The sequence below is a fragment of the Tenebrio molitor genome, chromosome 1 (genome assembly GCF_963966145.1).
Source record: "Tenebrio molitor chromosome 1, icTenMoli1.1, whole genome shotgun sequence".
In the NCBI taxonomy this organism is placed as follows: domain Eukaryota; kingdom Metazoa; phylum Arthropoda; class Insecta; order Coleoptera; family Tenebrionidae; genus Tenebrio; species Tenebrio molitor.
In genome coordinates this window covers 24,952,673-24,976,025 of record NC_091046.1, presented here as the reverse complement: position 1 = coordinate 24,976,025, position 23,353 = coordinate 24,952,673, and the positions used below count along the sequence as shown (strand labels likewise).

The 23,353-nt window shown below is 32.1% G+C and overlaps 1 protein-coding gene and 1 long non-coding RNA gene across 4 annotated transcripts in view; one reads left to right on the top strand and one right to left on the bottom strand.

The window, feature by feature from the left end:
• Positions 1–23,353, bottom strand: part of Zip48C (Zinc/iron regulated transporter-related protein 48C) — a 147,447-nt gene that overhangs the window by 66,554 nt on the left and 57,540 nt on the right. The gene's annotated exons all lie outside the window — the stretch shown is intronic.
• Positions 17,763–23,242, top strand: LOC138123468 (uncharacterized). Its single transcript, XR_011156807.1, has 3 exons — positions 17,763–18,283; positions 21,936–22,750; positions 22,839–23,242. It is a non-coding gene; the product is annotated as an uncharacterized lncRNA (long non-coding RNA).

Sequence of the window (23,353 nt, the reverse complement as noted above, 5' to 3'; positions counted from 1 at the left end):
AGCGATTTTAGGATAGCACCCTAGATTTTCAGATTCGACTATACAGGGTGATTCAAGTTTTACCGCCCGCACGATTAACCTTATTAAAAAATTAGCAAAAATTACGAAACTTTAGGGTTACATTCTCTTCACGTAAGGCTTCAAACGTGTGAAATCAATTTTCCTGTATCACTTCATTCAGAGCCATAAAATTAAAAAAATTGATTTTTACCAAAAATTTTTTTTTCCGTGCACGCTCATAATTCACAATTAATTCAAAGAACATATTTATGAAATTAGCATCAAAAGAAATGGATTAGTTTTTGAATTATTCCAATTTTAACATTAGCAGCGAAAAATTATCAAGATTTACAACTGCAGTGTCACAAATAAATATGTACCTCTTTGTTGGGCAACATCTGTGGAGAACTTTTCTAGTAATTCTTTAGTCCTTTAAGGGAACCATAAATAACCCATGGCAACCTCTATTGTTAAAATGACCGCCCAATTTAATAATAAATCATAGCTAAATTTTGCACTTTAATATCGAATTCCATTTATTTCAAAAACCGGTGATGCTTTCATGATTTTAATGACATCAAATTTTTCCTAAATGTTTGAAAGGACTCTCAGTGAAAAATTATGTAAATTAATGTAGCGGTTATTGAATTAAAACGAAATACTTACTCGTCTCATTAAAAATTTTGAAATTTTTACAGAATGTTCTACAGCATCACACAATCATTCCTGAATTTTTTGAGAATTTTAAATCGATTAGAAGTGTGTGTTTTCGCTCGGGCGGTAAAACTTGAATCACCCTGTACAAACTTTATATTGTTCAAAAGCTTGTCAAAAAAGCATTTGACCAGTGCAATAATAAATACGGGCTGGCATTTGAAAAAATTGAGTTTTTGACATTTTTAGTTCGTTATGTTTAAAAAATCGTAGTCGGCATATGCGACTGAGCAGGTTGTTGAGTAAACACTCAGCAGATGCGCCAAACATTCAGGAATCAAACAGCCTCAATTATTTTAATTTATGTTCAACGATTTGGAAGGTACGAATTTTCGAAGGGACCCCTGCAATTCGAAATTCTGGTAAAAAAAAGCGCCACTGATCAAAAACGATGGCAGATAAGTAAAAACGACCTGTATAAATTTGATTCATAATTTAGCATAGAATTCAAAAATAAAATCAAACTGGGTAGGTTCCGTTTAAGAAAACATAAGTTTAGTGTTTTTATAATATTGAGACACACTGTATATATATCGCAATATTTTCCAAATGTGGAGTAGAAGCGTAGTTATCATCTAGAAAAAAGAAAAAGTTGATATCTTTAATAACAAACAAGTTATGGAGCTTCTTCGCAACTCTGGGACACCTGTATGTATGTTGTACATATACAGTGAGCGGAAAAAGTATGGAATAAATTCCTTAAAAATTAAACAAAATTTTTTTCAAAAAAATCTTTGGACAGGTCGATTTTAGTTTATAAAAATACATATTTTAGTACCAAAGAAAATTCCAAGCAGTCATTTGTTTTCGAGTTATGACGTCATCGATAGTTTTTTTAAATGGAAACCCCCTATTTTTTTTCTTGATTCTGATATCCCTTTTAATTGTCTAAATGACAGTATAAAAATTTTGTTATCTTACATAAGGAAATTTTTGAGAAAAAAAACAATAAAGTTGGAAAATAGCTATTTATGTAACCAGTTAGGAAATGCGTTATTTTGTGTAACGAGTGGAATATTTGCGGGACGAGCGCAGCGAGATGCCGCAAAATCACACGAGTTACACAAAATTGCATTTCCAAACGTGTTACATACAAGATTTTTTCTAATTTTGACAAAAAAAAGTTTCTTCAAACGTTAAACGAAGTAATGAATTTTATTAATAATTAATTATTATTGTGTTAAAATATCAAGTAGGTAAGTAGGCACGGTTATTTTGCTTAAAAACAAAAAATATGACAGTGTCAACTGGTGATACAATACATTTTTCCTAACCAGTTAGGAAAGATTTTACTTTTCGTAACCAGTTACGAAAAGTGTGACGTTTCCAAACGTCAATTAATTTTGAAAAGTGTCACTTTATATGTCAAAATTAGAAAAATTAAATTTTATAAAGAAAAAACAAGTCAAAAAATCAAGTAGGTAAATCAAACAGTCAAATGTTACTGTCAATTTCATTCGTATGTGTTATTTGTTTTACAAAACGTTTTCGAAAATGACTCATTTATCAGAAACACAACGTATAGAAATTTTAATTTTGATTGGGTGCGTGGATAAAACTAGATAAAACTAAAACAGGGGGAATTTCTTCATAAACTTGCTTTTTGTCAACAAGCTGGAGGATGGCAATTCGAACATTGAATTCCATAATTTAAGTACTTACTAACAGTTTTTGACTCGTTTTTGTTTGTTATAAAATTTATTTTTTCCAACCTTATAATTTTTTTTCTCAAAAATTTCCTTATGTAAGATAACAAAATTTTTATACTGGCGTTTAGACAATTAAAAGGCCTATCAGAATCAAGAACAAAAATAGGGGGTTTCTATTTAAAAAAACTATCGATGACGTCATAACTCGAAAACAAATGACTGCTTGGAATTTTATTTTGTGTTAAAATATGTATTTTTATAAACTAAAATTGACCCGTTCAAAGATTTTTTTGAAAAAAAATTTGTTTAATTTCTAATGAATTTATTCCATACTTTTGCCGCTCACTGTATAAATATAAATCATGTAAAAATATAACCTTAAAATACTATTGCTTGAAATTCAAAAAGGTATATTATTATACTCATGTCATATCGTGAGGAAATTCCTTAACATTGACACAGAACATAAAACACAAAAAAGTCAAAATGTGGAGGCGAGACGCCGGTAATTATGTTGATAAGCACTGCACTATTACTTGATAGTATTAGTATTATCCGTAATAGTGTATGTACTCCGGCAAAATTGCCGTGCCGCCGGGTGGTGGAGGGTTAGTAAAAATTTAACCTTCAAATGTGGTTTTCTTTTCTAAAGTGTATTCCAGAGACCCTCATATAATTAGATGAACGTTACTGTACAATCATATTAATTAAATGTTTCTCGGTAGGTACTGGGTGAAAGATGAAAAAAAATGGCAATTATACGTATTGAGTTTAATAGCTGTTTTTAATTTGAAAATACCAACACCACTCTATCCTCGACAGAAAGCTTATGAGTACATACTGTTGGATAACAGTGTTTAACTAGTGAACAAATATCATTTAACAATTTAAAGTTTGATAACAATATTGAGTGAATTCAAATGTTTATCATTCTCTAATTTACAAATAAATGTAACTAAAGCACCACTTGTCACTTGAACACCTTTATCTTCAACATGATGGTTTTGTTGAAAGTTCACAAAAACTGATCCTAAATTTAATAAACTATCAACAGCATTACGTTCATCTTCACACAAATCAGATGTGGTGTAATTTGTGACATCAAATTCTTCCTTTAACATTTTTCATAGGTAAATTTACAGAAGGAATGGCATTTTCTTTCAAACGTGGTTTTTTGGTCTCTGCAGGTGATGCTTAAATAAATCATTTCAAAATATAACCTCAAAATACTATTTAACCTACAAATGTATTCTTCTCATTTAAAGTTTCAAGTGTTTTCCACAGACCCTCACATAATTAGATGAAGGTTTTCCCATTAATAAAGCATTTTCCTATGCTTTCCTGCTCTCTTCCCGGTGTTTAAAACCGAAAACATTTTCGATGTAAACATAATCTGCTTTTACGTGGAAATAAATGAAAACATGCTTTTGGTTCGTTTTTTTCGGCACGTGTTACAGCCAAAAATACAACAATTTGTTTTGCCGATCTTGTTTTTAGTAATTTTTATAAATAAACTTCGATTAAATCCTCATTTTTTCTAAAAAACACAAACCACTTTAACAAACAAGGGCTTGTGTCTGCTTTAACATTTTGCACACAATTCTCACCAGTTGTCTCACTGATAGCTGGAATCGCCAATTTACCGTTAATAATAATAATAAAAATAATTAATTTTTTTATCGGAAACATTTTTTCCATATTTTTTTCATGTATATTTAAACATCCTCGATACTAAGTAGTTTGTACGCCATTTTTGGGACACCTGTATATATTAAATCACAGCCTACTCTAACTCCGAATTTATTTGAAGATACGGTACATATTGTAATAAAGTTATTTTTATTGATTCCGTTAAATGGATTATTAAATGAGTCGGACTTATTTGAAAGAAGAGCTCAGTGTCGAAATTTAGTAAGGCTGTAGGAAGAACATCTGCGTGGGGTCCCTGTCAATGAGGAAGAACACTTCCCCAGGAAGCTAATATTAAACTGTGCATCCTTTACTTTCGGCTGTGTATGACAGCTTACTTATAATAATTCAAAATTATTATTAAATACAGGCTGTCTTACAAAAAACGGCCCACGCTATAACTTTGCTATTGATGACTCAAATGAAAATAATTATACAGGAAACGAAATGGCTCTAGAAACACTACAAACCTGAGTGTGCATATAACTTTTATACCATCTACCCATTTATGGGCAATGGCAACATTTATTTTTCAAATGGTAACCTATATATTTTTTATTGATTCTGTTAGATAATTGTAATGGCATAAAAAAAAACTATACCCTTTGATAACATTTCTGAGAAAAAAAGGAAAATATGTTGCATCAAAATTAGATTTATCTTTATTTCATAAACGAAAATTTGTTGATAGTGTGCTGGACTTCACTTAAATGTCAATTTTTCGCATGTTTCATGTTGCAAATTTTATTGATTTAATTATAATTATGTAATCAAAATCATTGAATAATTAAGGTCGGTTAACTTGATATTTTCCTTTTTTTTCTCGGAAATTTTGTTATTAAAGGGTATAGTTTTTTTAATGCCGTTACAATCAGAAAAAAAACTCTAACAGAATCAATAAAAAAAATTATAGGTTACCATTAGAAAAATAAAAGTTGCCCATTGCCCATAGATGGGTAGATGGGATAAAAATTATATGCTTACTTAGGTTTGTAGTGTTTTTAGAGCCATTTGGTTTGCTGTATAATTTCTTTCATTTGGGTCATCAATAGCAAAGTTATAGAGTGGGCCGCTTTTTTTAAGACAGCCTGTATATGATCTTATACACAATGATGTAGTTTAAGCTTAATATAATATAATATTTATTTCTAATATAATATATATTGCATCAAAATTAGATTTATCCTTATTTCATAAACGAAAATTTGTTGGTAGTGTGCTGTTATAATAATATAACTATAATACTAGGTAATTCCTGCTATAAGAGTTTATTTTCTAACGAATTATTCTTTCTTTATTGCTTTAATTACAAATGTTACCTAAATTTGGCAGTTGTATTCTATTTTGATAGCAATTCATTCATAATTTTAATTTTACATTTCTTCAAAGAGGATAACTTGGACCTTGTGTCATTTCTTATTATGCTGCAGAATATGAGTCTAAAACAGCTATTTATGTACAGTTGGTCCCAAAAAAAAAACGGGTACTCTCAGAATAAAATTGACAAATTTAAAAAAAGAATTATAGTGTGAAAACTTCTTATAGGTTAGAATTATGATGAAAATTCGATGACATTTTAAAGAGTCAATTGAGTTTTAGAAATTTGAATCCATTGGATTTCTTTATATTCATTTAAAATATTCGAGACAATGTTTATTTGACCCCATGGGGTACCCGCGAAGAAGGATAGTGCAAGTCTGTCAGGAAAAGTTTTTGCAAAATGCAACGACGGGCTTTCTAGAAGGTGTCGACAGTGTCTAGAACAGCATGGAGGCAATTTTGAGCAAGTAAAATTGATTTTTATTGCTTACAAATTTGTTTATTTGTGTTTTGTTTTTTCTTTTAATGTACGGATATTCTGAAGAAAATTCGCTATAAGAACGAATAAAAAAAAAAACGAAACGGTGTAATTTGAAAAAAAAGTTGACTATAGCCTGTCAAAAATAGATGTCGAAATCGAATTCCATAATGTGTTTTTTGAACTACATATTTCATTCGATCGGCTATTTATTCAAATCGAGTAAAAAAATAAGCAAGATACAGCGTCAAAGAAAGGTTTTTCATCAGTCACCCAGTATATCAGGGAGATACGATTATAGTAGAAAATGATCAATTCCACTTTTAATATTTTTTGCTAAAACACTCAGCAAACAAAATTGAATAAATAAAAGCAACGATACCCATGCTTGCATACATTTGCTATTTTGACGTTTTGATGTATAAACAACCTCGAACATGCATTGTTTGCACTTACCAACACTGCAGCAGGTAGTGCAGCAGGGTTTTCTATATTTTATAGCTCCATAACTGCACAATTACGAATTCACTTTTTCAAAAGCCGACCTTTTTGGTTATAATTCGCATGTCATATTTATCAAAGGTAACTAGGTTTTCTTAGCAACCGTGATTTTTACGTCAAATTGAATGTGGATGGAGTTGACGTCTTCTGACACTCTTTGTGGAAAAGGAATAGAAAGTGTCGAAAAATTTAAAAATGGCCTACCCTGAGGACAAAAAAAAGGATGAAGGTATTTTATAAGGTCTCATATTTATCGAAAAAGATGAAATTGGTTTTGATTTGGCTTTAATTTGAAATTTTGTCACAAAAAAAAAGTTTGCGGTCAACGAAAAATTTTGTAATCAACTCGTTTGTTAATGGGCGATTAATAATCTCAAGTATTAAAGACACTCACTCGTTACATTCGTTCTGCTTTAAACAGTTTCGATTATTAATCGCCTTCATTAACAAACTAGTTTATTAAATAACTATTAATACTAGGAGGCAAAAGTGTTGCTTTAGTAACACATAACTTTTTTCTACAGTTACGAAAACATCAACTTTAGTGACCACAAACGGTATTAAAAGTGACCATTTTTAAGACTGTTGGAGAAAAAAGTCTTTGATTAAGGGTTGCCGTGGAATTAACAAGCTATATATAAAATTAGTTATTTTAATTATTTTTGGCATTTACTTGACAACTTTCAAGTTAGCAGGTTATAATTCAAAATGTTTCAAAGAGAACATAAAATTTTTATTATTAAATGATACTACAGTAATGGAAATCGTGGTGAAAATGGTAATTGGGTTTATTCTGCTGTGCAGAAAAATCGCGTACACCTATTTTTCGCTGTGTTAGGTCGGTCTAGATTGGTTTTGACGTTTTATTTGTCAGTGTCAAACAACTCTTACAATTTCTTAATAACAAATACATAAAATAGTGACAATCTCACTGACAGTTTATCACCTATTTACAAATACATATAATGTCAAAATCCACATTTACAAAGCACAAAATACTAGAAAACTTGATTGCTTGATTTTTGAAGTGTACGCGATTTTTCTGCACAGCAGTGTACACATAAAAACTACGGGCAGTAGAAGTAAATAATTCTATAGATGGTTTTAACATTTCATGGTTACCACGATCCAGACTTTTTAATCATACGATATAATACTCGTACATACAGAGTACACATATCTAAAATGTATGTGTTAATTTTAACATGTAGCATAGCTTGTTAAAAGAAACGTTTTTTCTATTTGAATTTTTTACGAAAAAGTGTCAAGTACAAATATTGATTTAAAATTTTAAATAAATTATATCCATCAAAATGTATACCCGCCCATGGGTAAGGCGAAAATTTTCTGTTGTGATAAAAACGGGCCCTTGTCAAAAAAGTTACATTGTTATGCAGTGTGTCCCCGGATAGGTGAAACCACTGTAAAAGATAAAAACATTTCTATTTAAATTTTAATTTTCTGGGGTTTAGCGCTGCTTGGTTAAAGACTAATTTTTAACATAATTTTAGTTTTGGAAAGTCAAGTATGCCTTGGAAATTTTCAAAAAACCTATTTTTCTGTACAGTAAAGTGCCTTTTATGTGGTAAATACGACAAAATGTCATTAATAAAAGTTGTTTAGAATCAACATCTAAGCCCCTAGACAAAATTTCAAAATCATTGGCCAAATATGATTTTTCATTTTTTTCCATTTAATCCAAGGTTTTAATTTAGTTTTATTTAATAAAAAATTTGTTACACAGTCTAGGACTGGTTTACAAATCTATGAGGGGCATGATGACGAACTCAATAGACCGGGACCAATGGCTTAACGTGACTTCCGAATCACGAGACAGAATATAGCCTTTTTTTTTAATTTCGCCCTGGGTCGGAATTGAACCCGCGACCCTCGCGTCCCTGAGCCGAAACGGACTCCCTTAGGCTATATTCTTATTAGTGTTGAGCCAGTAACTTGTAGTAACAATCTAAGTGTGAATAAAAGAGAACTGTTAAAAATAAAATTCTTTGGGCCAGTTTATAGAAAGATAATTAAATATTTAATTCGAATTAAATTTTAATGCGCGATTAACCCATGAATCCGCAACTTCGATTGGTTCAATCTGGTCACGTGTTCAATTAATCTCGCATTTGATTACGATTAACTTAATTTCACTTCTGTAAACTGGCCCTTTGTGAAATAAACCTTAAAAAGATGAAAAATCATAGTTGGCCGATGAAATTTGGTATAGGGGCCTAGATGTTGAGCCTACACAACTTTTCTTAATAACTTTTTGCCGTATTTGTCACATACAAGGCACTTTACTCTACAGAAATAGTTATTTGTATATCAAGGATGCGAAATCGTACTTTGACGAACCGAGAGAAAAATTGTCCCCAAGGCCGCTTTGCGGCCGAGGCAGCAATCTCAAGATCGTCAAAGGATTTCATAGCCAAGGTGTACACAACATTTTGTGTGCAACCCGAAAATTTGTAATTATGTATAAATAAAATGAACAAGTAAAATTTCCTTCACTGTCAATAAACATAAAGTCAACCTACATGTCGCCATGTTGCTATGGAAACGACATAAATAAAACAATTCACTTTGAGAAAAATTGCAAAAATGTGGAAATATCAGGAGCCGTGCAAAGACACAAATAAACCAAAATGTATGTTGATGGCATTCAGGAAATGTTACGAGATATTTCTCTTTTTGATCGGTGAAAAATTAAGCAAAATTAACTCAATTCACATGTGTATGTTTTATATAGATAGATGATAGATCGATAATGGGGATCTTTCTTATCGACTCCTTCTCATGCGGCTGTCTCATTTGAAATTGGCGGAAATTTCAAACCGGATGAAAATTCTGTACTAATAGTGGCCGTTCCTGACCTGACACAAAATCAAACTTTAACTGTAACCAATCCAGATTTTGTAAGATATGTTGTAATTGTGATAATAAATAAATATAAAAATGACTTTTACTTATACGGCCGTCGTCAAGGCAACGGCTGCGAAATTCAATTTCGCGGTCTGTTGTAGGCACCCGAAGTACTCATTTCGCGTACGGTTGCACACAAAATAGGTTTTTTGAAAATTTCCAAGGCATACTTGATTTTTTTAAACTAAAATTATGTTATAAATTAGGCTTTAACCAAGCAGGGCCGAACCCCAGAAAATGAAAATTTAAATCGAGAATTTTTTTATGGTTTACAAGAGTCGTTTCACCTATTCGGGGACACACTAGAAAAAAATATATAAATAAAGTCAAAATTCTCGTGGTTACAAAAAAATTGAGACTAGTTAATCACACCAAACGACTCGTTTGGGGAGCGAAAATCGTCAAAGACAAATTTTTGGTCATGAACGTATTTCCTTTTGTGCACAGATTTTTTTTTTTAAATATATTTTAGAGGAAAGTTGTATGTTACATTGTAATTAGTAAACTACATTAATTGGTGGTACAAAAGGTAAGTACATATATCTTGTTTTTATAGAAAAAAATATGTATGCACATACATACTTACTTTATTACCGTCCGAATTGTTTTTTACGTACATGGAGATTTGAAAAAGTTATGTGGCTTACAGTAAATTCTAGGAACACTTCTAAGTTGCTGTAAATATAAAGCGAAGTACACACCTTGTTATAATCGTGAGTCTAGGTGTATGAATATGTCTCTTTTCAGAGTAGTGTGTGAAAATATGCAACAGGACGTTGGTTGTAGTGGTACATTTACATAAAAGTATTGTTTGTCTCCTTTAGAATAACGGCCAACGTTTATGTTATAAAATCTTGCTTGCCAAAATTGATAGTGGTTACGTTTTATTAATTGTGACCTTACGAACACATTTTAATTTATTTCGTACCGAGATACTAATAATGAAATTTTATCAGCCCTCTTTTATGAATAATCAGTCAAGTGGAATTTGATAGAAAACCGCATTGCCAGAGATGAGTTTATGCAACTCGTTAAATTAGGTTAAATTAATTACGGAAATATCGGGTGTTTCAAAAGGGCCGCATTTCCTTGAAGGTGCGTAATGCGTTAGGGATTGGTAAAGTGCTGGAAATAGTAGTTTATTTAACGAGCCCCTTAAAGGCTCCAAATCGCTTAAAATCTTTAAAATTAGCTTGACGTTTCGTTTTGACAAGTTGTGACATTTATCAAAATCCGTTCACACAGGAGAAAATTCTCAAATTCTGACAGTGTCGAACAAAAAATTATTTTTAAAAGATCCTGACCCTCTGTTTAGGAAATATGTACGCAATTTGAAAATATAAAAAAGACAACGCTGTAACCTGAGAATTACTTTTCCCTAGAAATCCGTAATATCATTGTGTTATTGAATACCTTCGCCACCATTTTTATGAGCTTCAGGTAACACAACAGTCAAACACTTTGTATTACAATAAATAGTCAAAATTTTGCCCATTAGAATGGCGCCTCTGAGGATAGCCTAGGAGTATAGTGAACTGCTTCAGCTGCATTTCCGAGACATTCACCCAAAATCAAGTACAATCATGTCGGTGTATTCATTAGAAGTATACTTTGTAGCTTGACTTTGACACTACATACTTTCAAAACAATAGCTGTCAGTAATAATAATCTATGGTTACTAAATTACTAAAATTTTTTTTTTTTATTATACATACATATATGTACATATTTATATTTTATTTTAATAACAACCCGTCGTTGTAATCTCAATTAGGTGCATTGGCTATGTTGTCGTCTAGTCCCAATTGTTGAAGTGAAGATTTTATAAATGATTTTAAACCCCAATGGCACTTCTTTCATTTTTTTTTATCTCAAACTCTTCAAAGCGGTAAGTTGTACAGTCAATAAATCTGGGACAATGTTATTTATGAACTACGTATAACTACTTTATAAACTAACGACCATTAAATTGTTAATTTTATCAAAAATACTTTTTTAAATAAAATGTTAACTAACTCCTCGAAGTCACATTTAAAACCCACAAAAGAAGTTGTCCCAGATTTATTTGAACATACTATACATCCAAAATAAATGTTTTGGTATGAACAAATTTGGACCTTGATCAAAAATAAAAAATATTTTTCAGCACTCCACACCTCGCTACACTCGTTATTTAAACTTCCTCACGCGTGCAAAAAAGGGGCGCTTAGAAACTCGTTGTATAAATAACTATTTTTAATTAGGGTATAACCTTTTGACTGAAAGTAGACAGTGTGCAATACCAGAGTTCAAGATGCATGAGGCGAATACCGGGATTAGTTTCGCGATAATATCGCATTATGGTGCAGCACATTCAGCTAAGAACACGATAACTATTGAATGTTACAGGATTTAATTCATAATGAAAGTATTGGCCTGACATCAAAAAATATCTGGCCTCTGAGGTACTATGCTTGTCAACTTTTTTTATGGTCATATTTAAAAATAAAACATTTATTTTTTGAGTTTTCTAGCAATTTTTTATAGCAGCAGAGGACTGCCAGATGGTGTGTATACAGAGTATTTCACGAGTGATAATGATCCCGGCGGAATTGAAAATGCAACCCACAATACAATCCCAAAGTTAACGCGATTATTTTAAATACGTATTGTTTTATTTTTTATTTGTCACAACTGACACTTACGAAAAAGTTAAAATACGAGAATTAAAATGTATTCGAACGATGAGAAAACAGACATCATCCTGATTTATGGCGAATGACAATAAACATTTTCTCAAAAACTCTGCGTTTTTTTACAATTTAATTTAACCAGTGAATGACGTTTGTGTCAAAATTTACGAAAATGCACATTTAATTAATGTCTCAATTCTAAATTTCCACCAACACTGCATTCTACGTTGGAAATACAACCGGCAACACTGTTTGGTGAAAAATGTGTCAGATTGTACAGGGTCTCTATAAATGATTGTCGGGTCCAGCCAGCCATGGAAACTTGTAAAATTTTGAATGTGCCGCTTTGTTCGGCAAATAATGAATGTCACATTTTCAGGTTAGGTTGTTGGCTTTTAACCAGAGACAAGTTTCAACTGTGCTTTACTCCTGCTAACATTAATGTATTTATTATTTAATATCAACACCAACAGGGGAACAAGTATTGCCCCCATCGTACCGCCACACAGTATACAGGAATTGGTATGAGAACAAATTCAAACAGATAAATATTGAGAACACCTTGTCCCCGTATGCCACAATACAATACTGCCTTTTTGTCTGCTTTAGTGTTTTCACATTTCTTGTTTTATGCTAGTGATAAATACCACCTAGACTGAATTGTCGAATACGGTATTGACTCCCATTTTTTTTTCCCAATAAAAATAACAGTGTTTTTCATGACAAATAAGTCTTAGTGGTTTTTCAATAAAATCAAATGTATTCAACAACATAATTTACAACACTAAATAACGATAACAAATAGGTAGGTATTTTTTTATAAAATAGATTGAAAATGTCCCCCATCAACTTCTAAACACTTGACAATTCTTCATTTATTTTCAATAGTAATACAACGAGTGGGTATACGAAATTTCCGACAATTTCGTACCCACGAGTTTGTATTCGGCATGACAATTCACTGAGCGAAGATTGAAAAATTCTATGAAAGAAATACTTGAATAGTCGTTCGTGATTTAAAAAAGATTGTTATTGTACAATTCGTCAATAAATAGTGAAAATGTCAAAAAATTTCCGGCGGCAATTTTCACTAGTGAAAATTTCCGCGGCAATTTTTTTAAAACAAGCGTGATTGGTCCGTACTGACCAATTTCGTAAATCTGATTGGTCGAGAGAATGTGAGTTGAATTGTCAAAAATATTTTGCAGCATTTCTTGGTTAAGGGTACAGCAACACTGCTATCCACAATTCCACACACCAATTTTCAAAACATGTAAAGGAGTCTCTACAAATTGATGTGGATTCTCAGCACTCCAAATTCTGAAATTGAGGTGATTTTGAATGCGATTACAATATTAAACACAACTTTGATAATCTGCAGGTTGGAGTTCTTGTACAACACTTATTTTATAAGGATGCAGTTGTAGCGTATTTTTAATGATTTTGTGACAAGTGCTTCGTGGTACACCAGATTGTTGAGATAAATCTGTTGAGTCTTTTCCACCGTTTCTTTCAAATCCTCGACTATTTCATCAGATACTGGTGGTCGTCCTGATGATTTACCCTTGCTAATTGTTCCGATTGTTAAAAATCTGTTTACAATTCGCCCAATATGAGCTATGAATATGAGTTAACAAACAATAATCTTGAATGTTGTCCAGAATTTTGCTGGAATTCATTTTTACAGATATTTCCCCATTAATAAACTTTCCATTTCGAAAGTAAAAAACAACAACGAACGTGTTCTGTTCAACAGAATTGTAAAGAAAATAAAGCTAAAACATAAAACATTAAAACATAACCTTACAAACTTTGCCGGTCTGTTTACCTCTAAAAGCGGACGTACTTGGAATTTTTATTGAAAAACACAGATTTTTGGTGTTTATTAACTGTGATTAACTGCGATTAAAACGAATATAAGGAACGAAAACTCGACTGATAAGCGCGAACAAAATGTCATTAATGTCAGAAGTGACCATGAAAACGAACTAGAATTTGGCATCGGTTTCAAAAAAGCGGAACAGTAAAATTTTTTTCCAAGGCTGGCTTGACCAGACAATCATTTATAGAGACCCTGTATTTGTTAGGTTATCTGTCAATTTCCGATTTTATGACTCAAAATTTTAAAATAAAGGAAAAGAACGAAAACCTTTTTTAAAATGCAGCAAGCAAGTAGGTGGAAAATCAAATTCTAAAAGCAAAATAAACTTATGAACTAATTTTAATATTTTCGAATCATGTTTGTGAAATAATTATATTGCCAACTTTGGTTATTAAGAATCCCCAATTTAGAAATATTTTCATTTTGCCAACATAATTCAACAGGTGGTGGAAATTTAGAATTGAGACAAACTATATGTTTTATAAATCAAAAAACAAATATCCAAGTTAACTTTGCAAATGTCTTGTGGGTTGCATTTTCAATTCCAGTGGGGCTCATTATTATCACTCGTGAAATACCCTGAAGAAGGAATGCTGCGAAGGTTTATATGTCCATCAGCGTTTTTATAGTAAAAACACCTTCTTGCGGTTGATCAACAGAGCTAGGAATACACAAAATTTAATGTCAACGAAAAGTACACAGTGAAGCAGCAAAAATTGCGTAAACGGTGCAAAATGAAGACATTTTTTAAAGATTTTGATAAGTGCCTATCAGGCTTTTCAAATGAGTAGGTCGCGATCCTCCATGCAAAGAGTATAAAAAAAATAATAGGAGGAGACATGTTTACTACACAACAGTTCAAATCTGAAACCTGAAATTGAATTGATGTGAGTGATTTGAGTTGATTTTTGTACTTGGTTGCTACATAAAAATTATAAAAATCAGGATTTTAACTAACGAATCCATGTTTACAAGAGAAGGATTTAAACAGACTGATTCACATAATTTTCCGACCCTAACGAAAGTTAAATGCAGCCAGTAAATATGTAGTACGAGATCCCACTGCAAGATTTCTACGTTCATCTGTTTTTTAATCAAAATAATTTTTTATAGATAATTATGAATAGAGAAATATGTTTCTGCCGGGTTGGCTATCAAAATATGGCCGCAAGTATTTTTTAATTAAAATTAAATTAATTATTTTTGCCAAACAGTTTCGTTCACTTGTTTTTTACAGAAATTATAATTCATTTCAAAGAGAGATGTATAAAGAATTTAAGAAGTTTGGGTTGCCATTTCTTACTTGCCAACTTCACGTGATTTTTGCTCAATTAGATAGTGTCATTTTTATTTTAACCACGCACAATGCATCCTTGTCTGATGCACGGTGTGGTGCGCTAACTCTCTTTCGCTCTTATCTATTTTTAACAGTTACCCCTATTTGCGGCCATAAGCCATAAGCCCATAAGTATTCCATCGTGTAGAGAAAAAAATTAGCTTTAATTTGATATATAATTTATGAGGATAAGTTATGAAGGTATAAATTAAACAGGGAGGTACATGTTTACACCCGGTTGCCAAGGGGTTGCGGCCAACTGAGAAATGGCAACCCAAACTTCTTAAATTCTTTATACATCTTTCTTTGAAATGAATTATAATTTCTGTAAAAAAACAAGTGAACGAAACTGTTTGGAAAAAATTAATTAATTTAATTTTAATTAAAAAAATACTTTCGGCCATATTTTGATAGGTAACCCTGCAGAAACATCTTTCTCTATTCATAATTATCTATAAAAATTGTATTTTGATTAAAAAACCGATGAACGTAGAAATCTTGCAGTGGGATCTTAAGACTATAATACGTTATTCTGTGTAACTTGATATACTTTGTCCAGCGAGAGATTGGGAGATTTTAAATTGTATTAAATTAACCCAACACTACAAAATGCACTAGAATACATTAATTAGAACATAATTTAGGGCAAAAATGTTACTGCTTGAAGGATATATTTCAAATTTTACTTGCGCTAGGTACTACTTCCTCTAAGTAGAATTTAGTGGTTTTTATGTCAACCAATCTCTCTACAATGAAATCTGGTACACCTGGCATTATTGACAATTTTTGTTAATTAAAATGACTTTTGAGGGATGTCCAAACCATACAAAAGTTTAAAGTAATTCATGTTTTTGGATCAAGTTATGAATGAAAAGGCTGTATTTAAATTTCGTTAGGGTCGGAATAGTTATTATTTACATCACAAGCTGCGAAAGTTTTCTTTTATGTGCGAGGTGTTTTTAAATGGCCGAGGCGAAGCGTAAGCGTAGTCGAGGTTATTTAAAAACTCCAAGCACGTGAAAGAGCTTTCGCTATTTTCGATATTTAATAAAATACAATGATTCAGTGATTATAACAAAATTAGTATAAGCTGGCTGGCTGTTAACGTTACTTTCGTAACAATACAAAAACATTATTTTATGACATTTATGAAATATCGTTGTCGTTGAATACTTGGTCATAATTTAGTTTAAAATGCATTTCATTGAAGAAGCTACATATATTGCGTGCAGAATTGTGTTGCCGGACAATTCCAAACACCAGTAGGTACAATCAAGCTTATGAAAATTTCATTAAATGGTGTGCAACCAATGATGTTTTTGACATTTATCCTTTTTTGTCGTCCAGGGCACGAAAGTGTTTCATAGCTAGCAACCGATCCCCTAACATGTTTTACTTTCGCTTTCAGTCGCCTTATTAAAATAGAAAGTTACACTTTCGTAGGGGGGAGAATGAAAAGTTATGTGAATCAGTCTGTACAATTCCAGAAACTACCACCTTTGAGGTGGTGCAATATGGAAAAATAGTTTTTTAAAGATGTTCTCTATTAATTTGTGTGTACATATATGAGTCTATTTGAAATGGAGACTGAATGGAGTAATTTATGGTAAATTTTTCGTTAAAGATCTACCCAATCTTCCGGGCACAATCCCTGTAGCTAGGTAGGGAAGATGGGGACATTTGGAATGAACGGTACTTCGACAATTGGATAGGGTGCGGAGGTCCTTGAGTTTCTGGACAAGTTCTTAATCACTTCATGTGAACATGGAATTTAATCCAATGCTGTCATAATATTATATTGCGGCGACAAGCCTTTTCAATAGAGGTACTTTATATAAACTATAAGTATTGCAAAAGCCAAAAAGAGCACCAACCAAATCTCGCTCAAGGTCAGTATGTAAATCATAAACATTTTTAATTCATCAGTCAACTGCTTCTACGTCAAGGGTAAGTGAACCACCCTCTCGCCCTCGCATATCATGTATGTAAGTACATATGTATTTAAGTATCACAGAGAACAATAGTTATTTACATAAAAGTCAGGAAAATCTCACATTACTGAAGAGGAGCTAAATTGAAATACGAGGCACTTTGTGCCGAGTGTTTTAAAGCTCCGAGTCAAGTAAGAAATTTTACTGACGTGTTTTGTATTAAATTTTTCCGGAAATCGTAAAAAAGACGAAATTTACAAATTTTAGAAAATGTTTTTACAAATTCCACAAAAATTAAGTTTGTCAATTTTGTTGGTAACTATAGTTACAAAGTAAAAAACATCAAAAAATTTTATTTTGCGTCTTGTAAAGTCTTTACCGTACTAGTGCGGAAAATTCAATTTTCCTGCGCGTAAATAAGCAGGAAAATAAATGTTGTTTAAAAGACTATTTCCGGAAAAATCTTTAGTATAAATTTCGAAGCTTATAAGACCTAAACATGATTGTGTACTCGTACGTTGCATATTTTTGTTGTGCTGATTTTCACTTTCACTTGAATATAAGATTCAATAATAATTGTCGAACAGAAATACAAATGATTTATTAGAGATTTAAAAAAATAATACCTAAATATAAGGTTGCATTTAAAACATACTATTGCATGTTCGTAGATTTGTCTGGCATCTGAGGCACTGGAAAAATAATGTTATAAATAATGTAACGAATGTAATAATGAAATATTTAATATATGCACGTAGTTTGTGCAAGTTTCATTATTTGTGTGACCCAATGACGCGGCAGCGACATGAATGCGAAGAATGTGCCGGTACGAGGTGTGGGGTTCAATTCCAAGAAGCGACGGTGTAGATTCGCGGACAGTTAGAATGACATGTGCCGGTCGACGACCTCGCGCAGGACCGCACTGCTCCTGCTAATGCTATCGGCTGCACATTGCAGAGTGCAGACACTCGCTTAGCAGCGAGTCTATCGTCTGGAATTTAGGACGATTCTCTTTGGAATTTGGTTCTATTGCGAATTTTAGAAGTCTGACCTTATTTTGGCTGAGTTTTGAATACATTTAAATAATTTTTAGGCAAAAATGTGACTTCTGGTACACGCATTGTTGGTGTAAATGAGTTTTCAATGCGACAATGATATTGGATAAGTGAAAACATTAAGAAATAAGGTAACTATACAAAAATACTATGTATTAGAAAGCACTTTTTATAAGGTGTACTAGCACGATTTTTTTTCCTTTTCTTTTCACGTCTCTACTCTTAAAACCAAATTTCATGAATTTGATACTGGTAAATGATTTTAACGGTATTAATGTCTTCTTGAATGCAAACATAAATTATTAAATTACTAATACATAGTTACGAACTTTATTCAATGAATGTCTGTCGATATTCGTTCTGATAATAATCTATTAGTAGATTATGCACCGAGGGAGTGAAGTGCATGATTTTTACCCGAGGTGCAGTTTGTAGCCACCTGAGGCTTCTACAAAGCACGGAGGGTTAAAATCATGCACTCCCGAGGTGTATAAGATGTACTATTTATTGCACGACCCAACGATTTTAATTGAAAAAGTTTGTAAATTATTTTTAACTGTCAAATTCAGTTTCAGTGTCACGTTGACAGTTGAAAATAATTTTAAAACTTTCGGCTTTTTTCAATTAAAATCGTTGGGTTGTGCAAAAAATAGTACCTCAGGAATGCATGATTGTTGCTACAAACTGCACCTCGGGTAAACAGTTTTTTTTTAATGAAATAAATATGTACTATCGCGGCCATCCAAAAGTGAACGTTTTTTTTTTATAGTTTGATTTTTACTTTAAATCATAGGCGTCCTAAAATGTCAAAGCTTGACACTAGCGATAAAAAAATTATTGAAACTATTTTTTTTAAATGCCACATCAGCCACATCTCACTCCGATGCAGACAGCTAGGGCTATTGCAAAGCTAAAAGAAAACTGGTCGTTGGCTGCTGTGGCAAGAGAATTACATTGCAGTAAGACTTGCATCTTCAATATAAAGAGGGGTTGGCAAGAAAACAGGCTTGAGAGGCCAATGCGAATAGGTGTTGGAAAGGTTTCTTTAGTAAAGTTTACTTTCATTTTAATAATGTATTAATTACTTCTCAGTCTCATTTTTATTATTACAACTTTTTATTATTAAAATAGTAACGCCTGCTGCACGAACGCCAATGAATATAGCCTGATTTAATCTAACGAAAAATACGGAAATTTTCGCAAGCTATCGTTCACTTTTGGATGGCCGCGATTGTACATATCATAAAAGGTTTAGTTGGCTATGCTTTTTTTCCCAAGGGAGTAAAGTTGACATAATAGGTTGAGTTGGCTATGCTTTTTTCCCAAGGGAGAAAAAGAGCCACTTTACTCCCTACAATCAGGGAGTAAAGTTGCTCATTATATAGAGGTCTTGCAAAATAGTTATTCTCAATGAGTAGCGCTGTGCGATCACTGTTCAGGTATAAGGCCGAAGTTTGAAGCACGAGTGGTCACCCGAGTGATATAAAACAGGTCGAATACCTGAAAACTGACACGAATATTGAATAACGTTTTTCGTGTTTGTTTGGGCAAAGTCTTAAAAACATTAATTAATTGTAAATTATATTAAAAATTATCTTTGACAGATGTCAAGTTAGGTATATAAACTTAAAAGTTTGTATATTTAGTTATACAGGCTGATTTATAATAGGTGTAAAAAACTTTCACATGGCGTTCAGGAAGTCATTTTAAGAAAAAAAAAAGTTATATAAATATAGGTTCTATTTTGTTTATTTATAGAATTTCATCAGATTTACCTATTTTTATTGAAATAATTATTATAGTTCAACTTTAAAAAATAGATAACTAGAAAATAAAAGACTATGAAAGAAAAATATTGTGTATAACAGTTGTTAGTTGCCATCCTTGAGCTCGAATGCAAGCTTGCATCGTCTTAACAAATTTCATTAAATCTATTTGTTATTTGATTAAGTAATTGTTCATGTGTATTTATTTCGACACTGTTAACTAGTTGCTTTAACTGGTCCAAATAAGGGGTTTAAGTCGGGAGATCTTAGAGGATTCATTTTGACAGCTAACAACTAGTTACAATTATTTCACAAACTATGCTGTTTCGCTACTAGACTATTTTTTCTTAAAATGACTTCCCGAACACTATGTCAAATTTTTTTACACTTATTATGAATTACCCTGTATACCACTTTCCACGTTATGTATCTCGGGAAACGAACACGACAAGGGTATTATAACATTATTATACTGGGCGTCTCAGCTAAGACTTTCGAGCATAATATCTCGGATATTTGCCAACGGATTTTTATGAAATTTAAAATACACATATTTTAGACGGCCAAGGTTCAATTAGTAATAATAAAATAAATAAATAAGTTAAAAAATGTAATTTTAACACATGCTTCCTTTATTGAAAATTAGACGCGATTATTATTAGATTGTTAAACATTAAAAAATAGGGGTCTACACAAACAATTAACTAAATCACTCGTCTAATTCAACGAAAAGATTAGATTTCGTTGTTAAAAATTTAATGTAAAATTTGAAGGTATTTGGGCGGGTTACCTTTTGAAACAATTGATGAAAGATTGCCAAGCAACATTTTGTACAGCCTTTAAAATCTGTCAAAATTGGGCGCGCTTTATTAGAAACGTCAAATTGTGTAAATTTATTGAAAATACTCTAAAAATAGACTACAATGGCAGAAATTTCAATATTGTTAAAAAAGAAAACAATTTTTGCTTATGGAGAGTGTCGTAAGAACTTCAATGACACAGTTGGTTTTCTCGTGGAACACTATCCAAATGTAGGCTTTACAAAATGTAAGGTTAAGAGAGTCGTCAATTTATTTGAAGACACAGGAAGCGTACGTGAACTAAATTACCCTGCTAAAATATCCCGATCGTGTTTTAGTCCTTTATGGAAGAATTAAAGCATCCAGTATAATAAATTACGTCCAAATGTTGTCTTTAACTTTGTAAATGTTTGTAAGGTTAGCAAGATAAACGTCAAATTGTCACCTGCGTTTGTGCGAAAAGGGGTGACCAAAATTCGGCGATAGTGCGCGTTTGTTTCATACGCGTCTACGTTTTTGCATCTGCAGCTACGTTTGACACAGTTTTTTGCTTTTTTCTTGCAAACCAGACGTCTTTCGAGGACGAGTTTCTCCCTACAGCATTTTTTATTGACGATCAACTTTTTGCTGTAAAGGCATGTAAAAATTACGTTTTTAAGACTTGAGTGTAATTGCATTAATGGGATTTTATTCTTCAGCGTCTAAAATATCTGCATTTTAAATTTCACAAAAATCTTTTGGAAAATAACCGAGTTATTAGGCTCGAAAGTCTTAGCTGAGACACCCTGTATACTTTTTATCCCATTCATTCGGTTTAAAAATTAGTTACCCAATTCATTATTGATTGTATCTACTTGTTACTTGTTCATGGTATCGATACCTCTAATGCTTATAGAGAATAAAGAAAGAAACACACTGTTAAACCTTTCTCTATTTCTCGATATGAATTATTAACGTTGATACTTCTGGAATAAAACACTGACAAAGCAAATCATAAATTACGGCAATGTGAAATCATATTTGCATAGGAAAAATTGACAACTTATTCGATCCGTAACGTCACTGATTTAGAGATTATATTCACCCATTCCCAATGTATAACATTGTAGTTATTTGCATCACAATAATGATATTCAAAAAATAAAACAAACGTTCAAAGAATGCCTTTTCTTTCTACTACCAGCTTCGTAATTAAGCCATTGTTATCCCGATTTCAGGTCCCTAACAACCACTTAGGATGCACGCACCTTCTTATCACAGACGATGGAACTTGGATGGTTGAATGTATGGAAATGAAAGGAAATATCATAATTCAAATGTCATTTTATAATCAAATGTCAAAAAATTATTTGAATCACATTTTTATTTTGTCAGCCGGGACTAAAATATACGAGTATATTAAGTATTAAGACAATTGTTTGGAGGGGGAGCGCAGCGACGACTCCAATTATTGTCTGAGATTGGTAGTCCTTAACGTTCGTGATGTTTATCACGTTTTTTGCGCGACTGAATATACCGGGTGTATTATGAAAAATCTTTGGTGCTGTAACTTCCTTATTTTTCATACGATTTTAATAAATGATGTGTCAAACAAAATCGTTTTAAATGGGCTACAATTTGAATTAATCCACTATTTGTTCTTGAGTTCTGTTTTTGACAGATTATAATCAACTTTTTTTTTTCAAATTGCACCATTAACTTTTTTTGCTGTTTTATAGAAATTTTTATTTTGAATATGAAAATGTAAACAGCCATGCCCATGCATAGAAACAAAAAGAAGAAATTAAAAAATAATGTACTTTTTTTTTAATCAAGCAGTGACAGAACAATAATAAAAGTGCATTCTAATTTTGCAAAATGATTAAGAGAGCTATGGACATTCAAGACAATGTCTATTTGACTTCGCCCGATAACAGAGATGATTTTTAGTAAGAAGAATCGTAGCAGTATGTGGACAAATACTACTAGACATTTTATTAAACGCCGCAATGGGCGTCAGTGGAAGGTGTCGAATGCCTTACAGAGAATGGAGGTAAAGTTATGGTTACTTGATTTTTGGAAATTCTATTTTTTTTTATTAAAAACAAATTTTTGATTTTTTATTTTATGTAATATGTTAGCGCCATTTACCGGTCAGCCTGTACAGCACCACGGATATTCGAAACCCAAGACAAGGTCAACGCCAACGCATGGGTTTGCAATATCGAAAACGGGAACAGGGGAGGGAGGCAGTGCGAATTCAGATGCTTGACACGTTAGAAAGAGATGTACTAATTAATTATTGTTTATCGTGCACCTAATGTGTCAATTAAAAGTTATTGTAATCGTCCTATAATTAAAATTGTATCTTGAGAAGGGTATTGCTTTTAAATGTTTCTGTATTCAGAAGATAAAAAAATATACAGTGCAACTTAAAAAAACAAAGTTAGCTGCGGTCTGCCAAAAAATATAATGTCAAAAAAGAATCCTAGCATGTCGGGCCAGAATGTTTCTAAAACAATTTTGTTTGACGTATCATTTATTAAAATCGGTTAAAAATAAGGAAGTTATAGCACCCGGTATATTTATTACAACTACAAAGCATTCGTAGAATAGGCAATGCGATATGTGTTACCCTTCACATCATGTTGCCAAT